Source organism: Schistocerca nitens, chromosome 4 (assembly GCF_023898315.1).
Source record: "Schistocerca nitens isolate TAMUIC-IGC-003100 chromosome 4, iqSchNite1.1, whole genome shotgun sequence".
In the NCBI taxonomy this organism is placed as follows: Eukaryota; Metazoa; Arthropoda; class Insecta; order Orthoptera; family Acrididae; genus Schistocerca; species Schistocerca nitens.
Genome location: NC_064617.1, coordinates 710,933,320 through 710,949,015, shown reverse-complemented (window position 1 = coordinate 710,949,015; position 15,696 = coordinate 710,933,320). Strand labels below are relative to the sequence as shown.

The 15,696-nt window shown below is 40.4% G+C and overlaps 1 protein-coding gene across 4 annotated transcripts in view; it reads right to left on the bottom strand.

The window, feature by feature from the left end:
- The window catches only part of LOC126252754 (transmembrane GTPase Marf), a 216,878-nt gene that overhangs the window by 179,656 nt on the left and 21,526 nt on the right, over positions 1–15,696 (bottom strand). Inside the window, exon 2 of one of the 4 annotated variants that reach the window (XM_049953662.1) lies at positions 1,990–2,034. The exons of 2 other annotated variants lie outside the window; for them this stretch is intronic. The gene's annotated coding sequence lies outside the window, so the exon portion shown is untranslated. Of the gene's footprint in view, positions 1–1,989; positions 2,035–10,087; positions 10,169–15,696 lie in introns of those variants that run through there. One more of the 4 variants, XM_049953665.1, reaches the window with a different exon arrangement.

Sequence of the window (15,696 nt, the reverse complement as noted above, 5' to 3'; positions counted from 1 at the left end):
TGCATGTGGAATGCACTTCCTTGACTCTTGCGCAGAAAAGAGTGCAGTATTCTGCTGCATCCATTTTCAATAAGCTACCACAAGAACTCAAAAATCTTAGCAGTAGCCCAAACACTTTTAAGTCTAAACTGAAGAGTTTCCTCATGGCTCACTCCTTCTATTCTGTCGAGGAGCTCCTGGAAGAGCTAAAAAATTAAGCAAATTCTAGTGTTACATTCTTGATTTTCTTTATTTAAACTAACGACTTGTTGCCTGAATATGTTTCTTATATTTCATTTTATCTGTTTCTACAATCGTGTTATAATTTCATGTATTGACTCGTTCCATGACCATGGAGATTTCTCCTTAATGTGGTCCCACGGAACAATAAATAAATAAATAAAAAAGTATTTCTCCTCCCACACTCAGTGTCTCCAAGTAAATAAAATACAAATTTTTGCAATGAAAGAACTGATCGTTGAAAGACCTGGATTTCTTCCCTCACTTCTTCATAAAGAAAAATTAAATAAAATGCTACAAAATTACATTTACAGCTTTCCTAACCTCTAAAACTTAGCATGTTACCAGAAAAAACTGGTTTTGTTTAACACATAGGTCTACCATAATTATTAGCAAACAATTATAACCACTTTTCACTCTTGAATAAAAATCTCTCGGTATACATGCTGCGTCAATTCATGATAAAACTCCAAGGTTTCGACCACTACCTCCATGGTCATCGTCAGGGCTAAAACTGACTGTCGTAAACTAGCGAGGCTCCCACTTTTATATGCAAAGGACGGCTTCTGATTGGCTGGAATACATCATAGCAACAGTGATATGGCGCACAGTGAAGTGGTGCCCTCTACTTTCATAGATTTAGTTTCTATCCCACGTTGCTTGCAGCGCCATCCCTTGGATCAGGAGGTAAAGTGCGGGAAGTTTTCCTCTGCGATTTTTCTTTATCCAATGCACTCCAGGTGTTGCTAAGTGTGTAGCCATTGTCTCTGTTAAAGTTATTATCGCTAAGTCTAATTTTGACTGCTTCCCGGATCACAGAGTCCCAGTAATTCAATGCGTGGGTTATTGCTATGATGTATTCCAGCCAATCAGAAGCCGTCCTTTGCATATAAAAAAGTGGGAGCCTCGCTAGTTTACGACAGTCAGTTTTAGCCCTGACGATGACCATGGAGGTAATGGTCGAAACCTTGGAGTTTTATCCTGAATTGATGCAGCATGTATACCGAGAGATTTTTATTCGAGAAACACATCACGAAAGACTTCGTAGCCATACTTTTCACTCTTGTTTCGAACACTGCCACCCATGAGTGCACACATACATACGATTTTCTTTGTACCTGTCTTTTGCCTACAATGGATATCTACTCTTAATCATCACGTACACATTGAAACATGTTTGTACATAGTTTACCGATTTCTCAACACCAATTTTCATTCTTGTGTTGTTAGCATCCCTTCTCTTTTAAACTATCTTACTTTTTATTAGTGCTCAATAACATAATCCCAAACTCAATTTTAGACATGCAGACTATTATTACATTAATTTCAGTTTTTTGACATGCGACTGTGTACAAGAGATAATAGGGGCAGTTTAGTGCCATTAAATAACAAATAATAATAATAAAATCATGTAGAAGCATAAGTGCTGTTAAGTAAATGTGTCACAATCATGTAAGCCACTATTGCTTCACGAGTACTAAAGGAAAAGGAAAGATGGGCAAGCTACAAGTTTTAGTTGAAAGTATCAAAAACACAACAGGACGCACACTTGCTGGTAAAGAATCAAGCTTATCACTTGGATATAAATTTCATACTGCATGCATGCTCTCTTAAATCAGTGACAATTTGTTCCCAGGCACAGCTACTATGTTGCAAAAAAATAAAAAAAAAATAAAAAAAAATGGTGAGTGCTAAGAACCTGACATTCCTAACTAATAACCAAAGAAACACATAATAACGTAAGCCAAAGTCATTATAATGATTCAGAACCTGCTCATTTCGTGGCATCTTCACAACACATATGCATGAAGTGCTCTGAAAGATAAAAATTAAAAACTTTTTTAAAATGTCTCAGTAGTGTTAGTAATGTTTTACAGACACATTTGTCTTCTTAAAATATTAAAATTTTCCCGGAAAAAATAATAGGCTGAACTGTTACCTGTACTGAAGATATCAATTACACATACAAGCTTACAACTCAACATTTGTAAGCACAGAATGATTTATGAATGAAGATCTCTGTATCAATTACCACTCACATAACCAGTGAACCACTTATCCATTTTTTTCCAAATCTAGTTTAATGTTTTATGAGTTTATGACTACCTATTGGAGTTTGCTAAACAGATAGGTCTAAAAATCCAAGATCATGTTGTATTTTCTTTATGCAAGGAATAACACAAGGTAATTACAACACAAAAATTTTTGATCCAGTGTTTCAATTCTTGAACTACAACAAAAGAGCCTGTTTTTCTTTTTATTTTTAATTTTTACTCTCCCTTGAAATGCGCCCCCCCCCCCCCCCCACTCAGTTTTTCTAGTTGCCCAGTTTCTGTGCAAAATAGCATAGGCATCAAAAGTTTCACATTTAGAAAGTTACATAGCAGTTTTGAACAGTGCTATAATTTTAACAGCCAATACACGGATCTCTAGGACAGACTGCCCCAGGAATATGCCACAAAGAGCAGTTACCTATGTGCAGGGCTGTCCAATTACACAAGCATATCTTACTGTACATAATCTGCACTCCAAGTCTAGTTGAGTCTCATGGTTATACATCTTGCACTTTTATGTGGAAAGAGAAGTATGGATAAGTTGCAAAGGAAGTCTACTTTTGTTCTCACATTTTTGTTCTCGTCCCAATAAACTAACGACTCTGCCACAGTAGGCACCTTGCACGCATTGACGCCACCAATTCCTGCAACCACCTCTGGGAGTGTCAGTGAAATACCTGACAAACTAATAGCTGTCAACATGGCCTTGCTACACTGGTACCGAGGCATGGCTGAAAGCAATGGGGAATTACACCGAAGTGCCAAAGAAACTGGTATAGGCATGCATATTCAAATACAGAGATATGTAAACAGGCAGAATAGGGCACTGCAGTTGGCAATGCCTATATAAGACAAGTGTCTCACACAGTTGTTAGATCAGTTACTGCTGCTACAATGACAGGTTATCAAGATTTAAGTGAGTTTGAACATGGTGTTATAGTTGGCACACGAGCAATGGGGCACAGCATCTCCGAGGTAGCGATGAAGTGGGCATTTTCCCATACAACCATTTCACGAGTGTACCGTGAATATCAGGAATCCGAAAAAAACATCAAATCTCCGACATCACCGCAACCGGAAAAATATCCAGCAAGACCGGGAACGACGACAACTGAAGAGAACCGTTCAACTCGACTGAAGTGCAACCCTTCTGCTAATTGCTGTAGATTTCAGTGCTGGGCCATCAACAAGTGTCAGTGTGCAAACCTTTCAACAAAACATCATCAATATGGGCTTTTTGAGCCAAAGGCCCACTTGTGTTCCCTTGATGACTGCACGACACAAAGCTTTACGCCTCACCTAGGCCTGTAAACACTAGAGACAGGCGACACACATGTAAACATCCTGTCTGATCACCTGCATCCATTCATGTCAGTTGTGCATTCCAACGGACTTGGGTAACTCCAGCAGGACTATGCAACACCTCACACATCCAGAATTGCTACACAGTGGCTCCAGGAACACTCTCCTGAGTTTAAACACTTCTGCTGGCCACCAAACTCCCCAGACATGACGTTACTGAGCATATCTGAGACACTATGCAAAGTGCTGTTCAGAAGAGATCTCCACCCCCTTGTACTCTTACGGATTTACAGACAGCCCTGCAGGATTCATGGTGTCAATTCCCTCCAGCACTACTACAGACATTGGTCGTATCCATGCCACGTCGTGTAGCGGCACTTCTGCATGCTCGCGGGAGCGCTACATGATATTAGGCAGGGGAACCAGTTTCTTTGGTTCTTCAGTGCAGATTATGATGACGACGACACTGGTGGTGGTGGTGGTGGTGGTGCGAGGGGGGGGGGGGGGAGGGGGGATTGTGGAAGTGGGGGGGGGGGGGGCAGGAGACCCCACAAAGACTGTCTCCAGTGGTGCAGAGTTACTTAAACCACATTAAAGTCCACGTATCAATGATAAAAAAGCTGCTGACATGATACACTAAACTATGGCGGTGAAAATCGTGTATAAAAAGGCTTAACTTCTTGGGCTATCCATTCACAGCACACTAATCTCATGTCCCTGGCACTTTAGAGATGAGACCTGACAGTTCACAAAATTTCAAAACTTATGTTACACTGGTGTCGGCATCAGCGAGGGTGGTGAGCAGATCTCCAACCAAACTGAGGGTTTCTCTTATGTCAGTTTACAAACACACATAGCCAAAAATGCCGAAAAGGACACGCTACCCACCACAAACTTCAAAGACTGGTGTAGCCTCCCACAGAGGAAGGAACCGTGTGTTAATGGGCAGTGTCATATGTGCAATATGGTGAACTGCCCTTCTTTCCATCGACTTGATTGACATGAAGTCCACCATGCCTGCACAGTCGATTTGAGCTGCTTTCCCACACAATTCTTTAGTCAGGCAATGAGTTAGTGACACGTAAGGGGACAGCACTTCCAACATACAATACCATCCCTACAAGCTTCTTTGTTTGCTTTGTCAGATGTGTCATTTCCCTGTATTCCAACATGTCCAGGTGCCTAGCAAAAGACCATCTCTTTACCTCAATGTTGCATCTGCTGCAAGGTGTCATGGATGATCTGAATCAACTGGTCTACAGGATATAGTTGATGGACCGCTTGTAGTCCATTGAGCAAGTCAGGACGGACAAGAAACTTTTCACTGAAAAGCTGCTGAATCTACTTGACTGCCATCTTAATATCATGTAATTCCGCATCATAATCTGCAAGTTGTTCTGAAAGGTGCAGCCTACTTGGAAAGCTTTATCAGAAAAAACAGCTGAACAAGCAAATGCATTCGCTTGGAGGGATCCACCCATGTACAGATAAAACTGTGGTACATACTTTAAGTATGGGCTCCTGTCCATAAATCCAAATCCGATTGAAACAAGAAAGGAGATTGCCTTTGGGTCCATGGCACAGATGACAGACCTTAGCATAATGAATTTGATTTCGCCATGGAGAAGAGTCTCTGGCTATGACCAGATCTGTTTATAATTCCTAAATGGAGAATTGATGATTGTAGATCTACTTGTCAAATAAGAAGAAGTAGAGCCTTCTCATCTCCAGAGTTCTATGGTGTGCCTGGAACTCAGAAGTTTGTCCAGATGACAAAGAAATGGTAAAAAAGTGTTCAGCTTATACCTGAGCCACATCTCTATGTGTGTCCACCAAGCTCCCATTTCTCATGAAAAGGCCCTTGCCTAAAATCATCCTTACTGATTCCCAAAATTGGGTGGTGAAGGTGGACCAATTAATGAAGTCACTAATAACTTCCAAGAGTTCCTCTACCATTATTTTATTATTTGTCTTGCTTGTGTCCTTGCTGTCCTGAATGTGTGAAGATTTCTTGCAGCTGGATGGTATTTGAATTTCCACAAAGCTGTGTGCCTGGATCCATTTGCTGAGTGACATTTTTGTTTCCACTCAAGAACAGGCTGATGTCTGAGATGGTTACTCGCCTGGGGAATGGAATTGGAGGCAGCTCAGTGGATTACACTGGTGATATAATTCAGAATTTCCTGGGCACAATTCTGTTGTTTGAAGATGGCCTGCTAACTGTATATCAACCACTTTGTCCTTCGGAGCATCCATCTTCGTTGTCTCCTGTCAATTACCACCCTAGTCACAGGTGGATGCACACCAGAAAGTGGTAACTGGAATGCAAATCTGGCCAGAGTCTGCAAGAATTGGAGAGCAAAAACCTTTAGAATCGCAAAAGACAATCCTGCAGATGTAGAAAAGAGTGTCATCTGACCAAAATTCAAAAGCCAGATACTCTCTGAATGTATGACATGCTCAATAATTCAACACCTGGGGCATGTGGTAGCCAGGCCCCATATTAGAACCAAATTCCCCCCTGAGAAATAATGGGCAGGGGAGTGCCAGGAAAATCTCTGTCAGAAACTCTGCACCCAGGGAACTGTGGGGTTGAAGGTATTAAGTACGCATTGTTATCTTACCAGGCATTACAAATGGGGAACTATAGTAATTGTATTTCCGAAAGACCTGCAACTATATCACATGGTAAGATAGTGGTGTCATCTGCAGCTATAAAGTAATTTAAAGGCGAACTACTTCAACATTTAGATCTCACAGTTGGGGAAGGGGGGAGGGGAAGGTTACTCAGCAGGATAACATTCTACGGACTGGAGCAAGAAATGATAATTTAATTGTCATGATGAGGCAGAAATTAAGTAGTAGCAAAAAGATTACAGGTTTTTGATATAGATTATATAATGGTACAAATTCTGACCATAAGTTATAAATACTAAGATGGTATCTGTTCTTTCAGACATGACCAAAAGAACAGATACCATCGGCGACCATACAGCTCGTTAGAATGAAATTACAATGAAATGAACACCCTTAGCTGCTTACAGGCCATCAACAAGGACGGATTAAAATGTGTGCCCCGACCGGGACACGAACCCGGGATCTCCTGCTTACATGGGAGACGCTCTATCCATCTGAGCCACCGAGGACACAGGGGATAGCGCGACTGCAGGGATTTAGCTCTGGCACGCCTACCACGAAACCCACATTCTCAATGTATTGTCCCACACTACATTCGTAGTGCCCCCCGCCCATTATACTCATTACTCGCGGCACGTTGCTGATTCCCGTAAGAGTTCAGGCACTGTTTGTGCATTCGCACAGAAGAAGAAGATGGTCAAGTGGCCGGTAAGCCTTAGGCTCACTGGCCTTAACTATATATAGTTAAGGCTTACTGGCCACTTGACCATCTTCTTCTTCCGTGCGAATGCACAAACACTGCCCAAACTCTTACGGAAATCGGCAACGCGCCGCGAGTAATGAGTATAATGGGCGGGGGCACTATGAATGTAGTGCAGAACAATACGTTGAGAATGTGGATTTCGCGGGAGGCGTGCCAGAGATAAATCCCTGCAGTCGCGCTATCCTCTGTGTCCTCGGTGGCTTAGATGGATAGAGCATCTGCCATGTAAGCAGGAGATCCTGGGTTCGAGTCCCGGTCGGGGCACACATTTTCATCTGTCCCCGTTGACGTATGTCAATGCCTGAAAGCAGCTAAGGGTGTTCATTTCATTGTAATTTCATAATTTGTAAGTATTAAATGCAGAGTAATGCTGAAGAAATTACAAAACGAGAGGAAATTAAGGAGATGGGACCCGACCAGAGATCACTAGATGGTTTAAAGAGAGCATTAGGCAACGCCCAACAGAAATAAGGGAAAGAACTACAAATAGAAGATGAATGGGTAGCTCTGAAGTATAATGTAGTGAAGGCAGCAGGGGAATGATTAAACAAAAAGACAACCACAGCAGAAATATTTGGATAACACAAAAGATACGAAATCCCATTGATGAAAGGATAAATTATAAAAATGGAGTAAACGAGTAAGGCAAAAGATTACCGAGACCTCTAAGAATTGAAGAATGGAAAAACTGTAATAGCTAGAAGACAAATGCAAATCTTTCTAAGCATGCATAACTGTGGACAAGACAGACCTCGCGTGAAGGAAAATTCAGGAAACCTTTGAGATCAGAGAAACAGCTGTTTAGAAATCAACCACTCAGAAGGAAAGACAATAACAAGCAATCATTATGGACCAATTTTCCTTTGGGAAATGTCACAGTGACAGTTTCCTAACTTTATGTTGTGAGTAGACATAACACAGAAAATTGTACGAGAACATGATTCCCAGTTTTGCAATGGAAGATAATATTCTGTTATTATTATTCATGGAGAATTGAGCACATTCACATATCTTACATCTTGACCAACAACTGCTACAGTAAAACATTCCGAGAATTGCATTTTCAATTAGACGTTTCCACATAAATAGCCTTTAAAATCAGCAAACCTTACACATGAGAGGTTTCCACGAGCCACAGGAGTCTGGAGCTTGGATAATGTCGCTGACCTTGAAATTTCTTCAACATCATATATCAAGTACAACAATGAAATTCAATGCGTCCAAATTGTCTTGCCTTGTCTGATGGCTATTCTCTCATAGGAAACACACAAAAAACCTTTCACAATCATATCTACATAGTAAAATGTATTGTATAATTATATACCATTGACTTAACTGAAAGGTTTTTTGATGGCAAAAAATTTAACTATTTTGGTTACAGCTGTCTTCATTCTTCAGACTCTGATCTTTCTGTATTTGCCTTACAAATTTCACTATATGAGAAATCTCTCTTAATTGTTAAATTTCTTTCTTTCTTTCTTTCTTTCTTTCTTTCTTCCTTCCTTTCTTCCTTCTGTAACACCTGGTATACAATCCTGATGATCTGCATGTAGAGTCTGTTAGCTCAACGAGATTAGCAAACACACACACACACACACACACACACACACACACACACACATGTGCGAGCCTGCCTCACAATTGTACAGGGTGTACATAAAGTCCGGGAACACTGTCAATTATTTACTGCACAAGAACTGAAAATTGTACAGATATCATACATAGACCCTATGTCATTTTTAAGAGACACCCTGAAAGTTCCCTCCCTCCCCCCCCTCCCCCTCCATGTATACCACCACAGCATAGTTTCATAATTTGCCGATAGCCAGTGCTAGTTGCAAACATGGCGAGTTCAGGTGCAGAGAGGTGCAGAGTGAGCTTTCTGTGTGTTGGAGTTCAACAAAAACACCAGATCTCACTACATGTGACTTTTTTCTGTGGGGACACATTAAAGGTCTGGAGTATGTACCACCTATACCACGTGATGTAGCAGAGTTCTGAGAGAGTATGCAGGAAGTGACTGCCACAGTCGACGATGCCATAATGGGACGGGTATGGCAAGAATTCGATTACCATATTGACGTCTGCCGCGTCACTCCTGAGTCACATCTCAAATTTAAAAAAAAAAATACTGAGTTTCTCTTCAAAATTCAATGACATCTGTACAATGTTTAGTTCTTGTGCAATAAATAATTGAAAGTGTTCCCAGACTTTATGTACACCCTGTATATTCAAAGTGAAAACATTTCATGTCTTTTTGTAAGAGCACTGAACCGACCCTAGATTGTACCGACGTATACCCATAGCATGATTGTACACAAAACAGGGTACAAAAACTGATTGGGGGTGGGAAGAAAGAAGAAGATGAAGAAAGAAAGAACATTAAAGAATTAACTACGACAGGTGTTCTCATCTTCTTCTGTCTACATGAAGAATCCTTTCCCTCAACCCACAACTGTAAATGAACCCTGTTGTCACAGTGTCATTTTGTTGAAGTAAAAACATAAAGACCACTACTACTGACCAGACTTTTATCATTAACATAGTTTATATGTTAACAGTACACTTGGTTCACACACTGCCACCTACACAGCTCAATAATGTTCAATGATGGAGTATTTGCTGCTACTTTGCTTTGGTAATGTGATGTCTCTAATGTCAGTAAGTGCGTTCCGACGCAAATATGCATTCGTTTCTGCCAACTGAGGGCTGGAGCATGAAGTGGCAGTGGAGGAAGCAACCAAAAAAAGGTGGAAGGGATATGTAATTTACTTGCCAATCCAGCCATTCTTTAACTGCTATCAAGTTTCATTTGTGCCGTATAAATTAAACAGAACTCAAGAATAAACCTTCTGCGACATTAACATAAAGTGGAAGTTGTTGACCAGCATGTCTATAGATAGATTTACTCTGCTCATCTAAGTTAAATCCTCATGCAAACAATAGTGTGCTCTACCATTGGGTTGCACTGCACAAGCACCTGGTGCAAGATCACTGGAAGTAGGCCATATTTATGTCTTAGGTATTTTGTTGTCATTCTACTGTGAATAAAACTATGACACATTGTACAACATTGAAAGAATTAAGTTCCTTTCCTTATTACAGTGCTAACCTTTAAACCCATGTATAAGTAGTTCTTGCACGAAATCTCACTGGATAGTCCGTTCCCAGCGCCTGCTGGTTGTACCTATAAGGACCAATGTATATTAACTGCCATAAACAATAAGATTTTCTTTGTTTCACTTTCAAATTTTTTAGGAAGTTTATACAATTTAGAATTTATTTACTAAAATAGTATGTTTAATTTGCTATGTGCAAAATTTTTCATTAGTATAGGGTAGTTAATACAAGTAATATTTTTCAATAATTTCTCCTTCTCACTAACCTATTTACAAAATTACCAATCATTGTAGAATAAATTGTAGAAAGGCAATTTTGCAGGGAGACATGGGAGTGTGTGTGTGTAATCTTCCTTACTTTTAGATCACCTCAGTAAGGGTCTGAAACCCATCAACCTCCAAGCACATTACTGAGTTAAGGATATACAGGGTGAGGCAGCTAAGTTGTAACACCCTTTGTATCTCCCAAACCGTAATAGATACAAAGATGCCATTTGGACAGTGAATTGGAGGGACAGGTGCTACTTGAATACATCACATTTCATGTTTGTGCTATTTTTTATTACAGAGATATGAGGCCATGTTTGGTTTTTTAAAATGGAACCATATGTTAAATTTTAGCGTAACATGATGGGCTTAAAAACACCACTTCAAATATGTGTATATCAGAATATTTAGGCAAATAGTTTTTGAGACACAGATATGTTCTCGTATCGTATTCGTTCTTCGAAGTGGCATTGTCCAATGTGACCTTTACTGTTGACCACTGAGGAACTTAACAGGGAAGACGTTGTTTTCCTGCTTTCGATAATGCTGCAAGGTGACGTGCGAGGTAGTTGGAGAGAATGGTGCCAGGAATTTTGCCAAACCGGCCTGCAGCGCCTACAAAATGATCCAACATTTTTTTCAACAGGTGCTTTTTACTGATGAAGCGACCACCAACCACAGTAATGTGAATTTGCGTAATATGCATTACTGGTCAGTACAGAACCCTCATTGGCTTTGACAAGTACAGCATCAGCAACCATGGAGTGTTAACGTGTGGTGCAGCATTGTCGGAATGTCATTGTGGGGCTGTATGTCATTCCGGGTATACTAAATGGCAATAACTATGCACAGTTCCTGCGAAAACTTCTGCCCATTTTGCTGAAAGTGGTACCACTAACTAAGCATCAGTGCATGTGGTTCCAACATGATGGCTATCCTGCTCACTCTTCCCATGTGGCTACAGAGCTATTAAATTAAAAGTTCCCAGATTGTTGGATAGGACAAAGTGCTGAAGTGAAGTGGCCAGCCCGGTCTCCTGATTTGACCCCTCTTGATTTTTTTTCCGTGGGGAGCAGTCAAATAAATTGTATGCTCAAATATCAACTACGCCAGACGATATGAAGCAACGTATCATCGAAGCATGCGCTGATATCTCACGTGACACCCTCGCAACCGTTCACAAATCATTCGAACGGCGACTACAAATGTGCACTGCAGCAGAGGGGAAGCATTTTGAGCACATGCTTCAGTAAAGTTTTGCATCCTGTACAGTACGTATTTTGCATCTTTGTGTGTGTGTGTGTGTGTGTGTGTGTGTGTGTGTGTGTGTGTGTGTGTGTGTTTGCGCGCGCGTGCTCGCTTCGTATTGTGATCAATAGTAAATATTTTCAACTAAAAAACAAATACGTACAAAACAATTGTGACCAATAAGGGCCTCCTCATTTACATTTGTATTTGCACAAAATATCGCAGTATGTATTACTATTGTTGGGTAAATGGGTGTGTGTGTGTGTGTGTGTGTGTGTGTGTGTGTGTGTGTGTGTGTGTAAGGATGGACTCGCGAAGTTTATCGTGTACTCCACACAACAGGGAAGGTCGCACTGGACAATGCCGCTTCGAAGGACAAACACGATACGAGAACATATCTGTGTCTCAGAAACTATTCACCTAAATATTACGATACACACATATTTGAAATGTGTCTTTTTAAGCCCACATGTTACGCTAAAATTTAACACAGGGTTCCATTTTAAAAACCAAAGATAGCCTCATATCTCTGTAAGAAAAAATAGCACAAACATGAAATGTGATTTATTCAAGTAGCCCCTGTCCCTGCTATTTACTGTACAAACAGCATGTTTGTATCTATTACAGCTGGGGAGATACAAGGGATGTTATGAATTAGCACGCTGTATATGAAGCCAGTATGGAATTAAGAAATGCCAAGAACAGATCACCACTAATTTTAAAAGGCTCTAAAATAACTGTGGATGAACACAATCGTAAGAACACACAACTAAAATTCTCTGGAAGAGGCTTGTTGCTGGCTAACTGCTACATAAAAACAAATGGGCCAGTCACTCTACAACACATTTAAATTTCCTTCCAAAATACTTTTTTTAGAAACCTGCCACATTTATCTCCTTTTCACATGAGAGATGGCTAGTTCTCATTCAGATTTAGAGTTACCATTTTACAAAACAAAATGCAATCTGTAAAAGTTACTTAGTCACAGCCTAGGGGTTGTTTCCAAAATAAATGTTTCACTCAGTTGAAGCAGTGAGAGAGGGTAACAAGTCATGCCTTAATAGCTCACAACTACGAGTACCGCCTAAGAAAATCAATCTGCTCACACTTTTAATCTGTCAAAGTTTCAAACCAGCACACACTCCAATGCAGAGTGAAAAATTAAATCAAGAAAGAAGTCACCCAGTCATATCTTCAGCACATTTGAGATCTGACAAACCTCTCTGCTACATACAATCAATTCAAATAGGACATAATTTTTGTAGACTCAAGCGAGCTAAACAAGAAGTCTAGGAAGATCACTTGGCTAACTCAATCAGTACATACAGTATTAAAATAATCACTCTTTTCTGAAATGTATGAAGTAACACAGGTTGCCTCAGGAGGAATGGTCAATATTCAGGGATTTGATGTCAAAGATCTTTCAAAACAAATATGTCTAATAAACATGGACTCTTATTTCTTAGAAGCTATGAACACTTGCTCAGTAGAAGAGGTGCATTTCACAGTACTGCAGCAAAGGTGAACAAATGCTTACAGCTCATTAAGATACACTTTTTAGAGCCAATGTTTACTAGACTTTTCTGCTTCAAATGATCAATCCCGTCATACCCATCAATACTGATTATTCCTCCTGGGACACCCTGCATAAAGAGTAGATTTGGGGTGCATTGTTTTATCATTACTAGTAATTGGTCCAACTTTAAAAACATTATGGGCATGTTAAGAAACTAAGGTGATGATGTAATCCCCTTGTCACCAAACATCATCATCATCCACTTCACTTCAACACAGTTCCTTGTGCAATTTCCAAAGAATTTCAAAATCGGGAAACAAGCATAACAAAAATCAGTATTTGGAAGAGATAAATGGTATGGGATGCAGGAGTCTGAGGAATGTCACACATATAGTATGCTTATTGCCAGATGAAGATTTTCCACCAGGTAAGTCATGACATAGCACCCTCATATTCATCAGATGAGGATAGCACAGAACATGAGAGTACTTTCATGTTAAAGGAAACCAAAATGCAAAATTTTGAAATTGTAATAGATTTTATCGTATTGTAAACCTATTCAAAAGACAGAATGTACCAGTATAATTTCTAAGCTGCACAACACTTCACACCAAAAAATGTCTACTCAACATGTACAAAATTCAGGACATTATATTGCAGTACAAAATTTATTACTTTACTATTTAACTGTGCCCCCCCCCCCCCCAAAAAAAAAAAAAAAAAAAAAAAAAAAAGAGACATCTCCAAACAATTTTGAAATATTTGCAAACACTTTTTACATTTAAGATACAAAAAAATAAATTACATCTACATCTGCATACATACTCCGCAATCCACCACACGGTGCGTGGCGGAGGGTACCTCGTACCACAACTAGCATCTTCTCTCCCTGTTCCACTCCCAAACACAACAAGGGAAAAATGACTGCCTATATGCCTCTGTTCGAGGACTAATCTCTCTTATCTTATCTTTGTGGTCTTTCCGCGAAATATAAGTTGGCGGCAGTAAAACTGTACTGCAGTCAGCCTCAACTGCTGGTTCTCTAAATTTCCTCAGTAGTGATTCACGAAAAGAGAGCCTCCTTTCCTCCAGAGACTCCCACCTGAGTTCCTGAAGCATTTCCGTAACACTCGCGTGATGATCAAACCTCGCGTGATGATCAAATCTAGCAGCCCGTCTCTGAATTGCTTCTATGTTCTCCCTCAATCCGACCTGATAGGGATCCCAAAAGCTCGAGCAGTACTCAAGAACAGGTCGTATTAGTCTTTTATACGCGGTCTCCTTTACAGATGAACCACATCTTCCAAAAATTCTACCAATGAACCGAAGACAACTATCCGCCTTCCCCACAACTGCCATTACATGCTTGTCCCACATCATATCGCTCTGCAATGTTATGCCCAAATATTTAATCGACGTGACTGTGTCAAGTGCTACACTACTAATGGAGTATTCAAACATTATGGGATTCTTTTTCCTATTCATCTGCATTAATTTACATTTATCTATATTTAGAGTCAGCTGCCATTCTTTACACCAATCACAAATCCTGTCCAAGTCATCTCCTACAGTCACTCAATGACGACACCTTCCTGTACACTACAGCATCATCAGCAAACAGCCGCACATTGCTATCCACCCTATAGAAAAGATCATTTACGTAGATAGAAAACAACACCAGACCTACCACACTTCCCTGGGGCACTCCAGATGATACCCTCACCTCCGATGAACACTCACCATCGAGGACAACGTACTGGATTCTATTACTTAAGAAGTCTTCATGCCACTCACATATTGGGGAACCAATTCTATATGCTCGTACCTTAGTTAGGAGTCTGCAGTGGGGCACCGAGTCAAATGCTTTCCGGAAGTCAAGGAATATGGCATCCATCTGATACCCTTCATCCATGGTTTGCAAGATATCTTGCGAAAAAAGGGCAAGTTGCGTTTCGCAGGAGCGATGCTTTCTAAAGCCATGCTGATGCATGGACAGCAACTTCTCTGTCTCAAGGAAATTCATTATATTCGAACTGAGAATATGTTCGAGAATCCTGCAACAAAGGATATTGGTCTGCAATTTTGAGGATCCGTCCTTCTACCCTTCTTATACAAAGGCGTCACCTGCGCTTTTATCCAGTCGCTAGGGACTTTACGTTGGGAAAGAGATTTGCGATAAATGCAAGCTAAGTAAGGAGCCAATGCAGTAGAGTACTCTCTGTAAAACCGAATTAGAATCACATCATCAGGACCTGGCGATTTATTTATTTTCAACCCATTCAGCTGCTTCACAACCCCAGGGATGTCTATCACTATGTCCTCCATATGGGAATCTGTACAAGACTCAAACAGTGGTATGTTTGTATGATCCTACTGCGTGAAAGATTTCTCAAATGCTAAATTTAAAATTTCAGCTTTCATTTTGCTGTCTTCCGTTGTCAGGCCATACTGATCAGTGAGTCACTGGATGGAAGCCTTCGACCCGCTTACCGATTTTACATTAAGACCAGATTTCCTTGGGTTTTCAGCAAGATCTTTTGCTAAGGTATGACGGTGGTAGTGGTTGTATAC